Here is a 2,500-nt window from a genome sequence, read left to right on the forward strand (position 1 = left end):
ATATATATATATATATATATATATATATATATATATATATATATATATATATATATATATATATATATATATATGTTTATATATGTTAATATTTACGTGTGTGTGTATGCAATCATGCAAACGTTTTCAGGTCATTAATCACAACTTTTATTGTCGTGATTTTTTCTCAGCTTTTCAGTTACATTTTCCATTTCTTAAGACAATGTTTATTACTATGTTGTTATTGTGCTCGACTTGAAAATAAATTATAGTTAGTCCGTTCAATCAGTTTTCCGGATTTAGTAACTTTTGAATGTTCTGTTTCACGACAACATCATCAGCCCTCACAACAACTAGCGATTATCGACTCACTTTCCAATGAATTGTGCTTGCACCTTTCTTCTTCTAAACAACTGACTCTCCGGTCTTGTGTTTCTCTTATGAAGCTCATTCGTTTGTGGTTGTATCTCTCAGCGAATTCATTTCATAAAGCTTCTGTACTTCTTAATTTCATAGTTAATTTTAATTAGGTTGGCCTTGTGCAGAACTTGCCCTTGACCCTGGGTAGCTCGTAGAGATCTGACAGGGGGCTCTGTGAGATTTTTGTGGCATTTGTTCTGTCTACTGTCGGGCACATAGGAAACCTTGTCATGATTAGAAATGTCGTATAGTTCCATATTCTTAAAGAGTTTCATCATAAAAATTACTGTTTTTGGAAACATCCAATTTTAATGAGTGTGGACCCCTTTTCCATTTTCTAAGTAGAATATAATTGCTTCCTATACATACTACCGCCATTGCCTACGACTTACGAACGAACGCAGAATCATTCATAAATAACCTTTATCAAACATCCCTTTCCCGTTCATCAACCTATAAAACCTTTGTTATTTGTCAAGGCTTTCTCGCCAGCCTTCCTCTCATTCACGCTCATAATTCATTGCAACGGATCCATTATCATCATTATATTCCTGATGGCTGACAATTATCCCCGACAGATGCCGCAAAGCGAGACAAATCGGAACGATATTATTCATTTCCTGAATTAGAGATCCACACCCAGTGCACAGCCTTGAAGCCAAGGTGCATTCATCAGAGGCCGGGTGTTTTCCTCAGTGAAGGCTTTTGGTATCTCTGGTCACTCTGGGCCGTTCAGCGTTTCACACAGTGCAAAGAGGGAGTTGGAATGGGCGGTCAGATAAAGAGATCCAGAGATTGGAGGTGAAGCACAGTGATCTACAGAGGAAACCCGGGAGAAAACCCACAGTTATACTACAGCAGCAACAGAGGTTGCCATCAAGGGTGAAGGGAAGTGGAACAAAGTAAAGTACAAGGCTAAAAAGAAGGTACACTTAGGGTCGAAGGACGCTACAAATGTACTTATAATTAATCAATAACTCTACCACCTTCCTTTCCCCTTCCATTAACTGGAGGAGTAAATGAAAAATCTCCAAGAGAGACAATCTTCTTATTTAACTGGGGAAAGAAAATAAAGCGAAAGAAACGCATCTGTCGCGATTAATTTCCTTGCTGCAAATACAAACTGAGAAAAACCGAAAAGAAATGTGTAATAAAAAAGTTAGATTTCTCAATTAAATTTAAAGCGGTTTTGATTTCAGAAATAAACAAAATGAGAAGCATAAAATGATAAATGATATCTTTGAGGATCACCACCGGATTATCTAAGGTCAACCAAACTTCGTCCAATCATTCTAGATTCAAAAAGTACAAAAAGGGTGTTTGGTCACGAATCAATTCAAAGCTAAATCATTTGGAGGGATTAGTATACCACAGTTGGTTTGTGCGGTTGTATTTTAGACTGTTAATTAACAGAGACTACACTAACTGATATAATTAACCCAACTACTTTCATAAAGGTGAAATCACAATTAATTATATATATATGTGTGTATATATATATATATATATATATATATATATATATATATATATATATATATATATATATATATATATATATATATATATATATATATATTATATATATATATATATATATATATATATATATATATATATATATATATATATATATATATATATTGAACACACTCTCTCTCGTCCTCTATTCTTTATGTACAACCAAATCATCTAAAAATATTCAGACTAATCATTTCAGTACATCCGTGAAAATATTAAAAGAGCCACGGAAATATAACTTACTTTTTTTCATCTCATTTTTACACAGAACCAGTCACTCTCATCTACACATTCTAACATACTTTGCTTCCATCATAAAATGTTACGGAATTGTTCCCAACTACTTCTCTTATTTACCACGTACCCTTGACGCCTTGCAAGTTGGTCTACCATAAGTTTTTCTAGGTCAAAGTATGACACATACAGGTTGCCCCTTCACGTTCAAACTTCTTATACATCTGTTCCACAATAAATACCTAATCCACACACTCCTTTCTTGTGTAACCACGATGTTTTATGTCCTCAAAAATTAATGGCAAACTTGGCCCTCAGATTCCCAGAGATGATCCCAATACATTTA

Source organism: Macrobrachium rosenbergii, chromosome 45 (genome assembly GCF_040412425.1).
Source record: "Macrobrachium rosenbergii isolate ZJJX-2024 chromosome 45, ASM4041242v1, whole genome shotgun sequence".
Lineage (NCBI taxonomy): Eukaryota > Metazoa > Arthropoda > Malacostraca > Decapoda > Palaemonidae > Macrobrachium > Macrobrachium rosenbergii.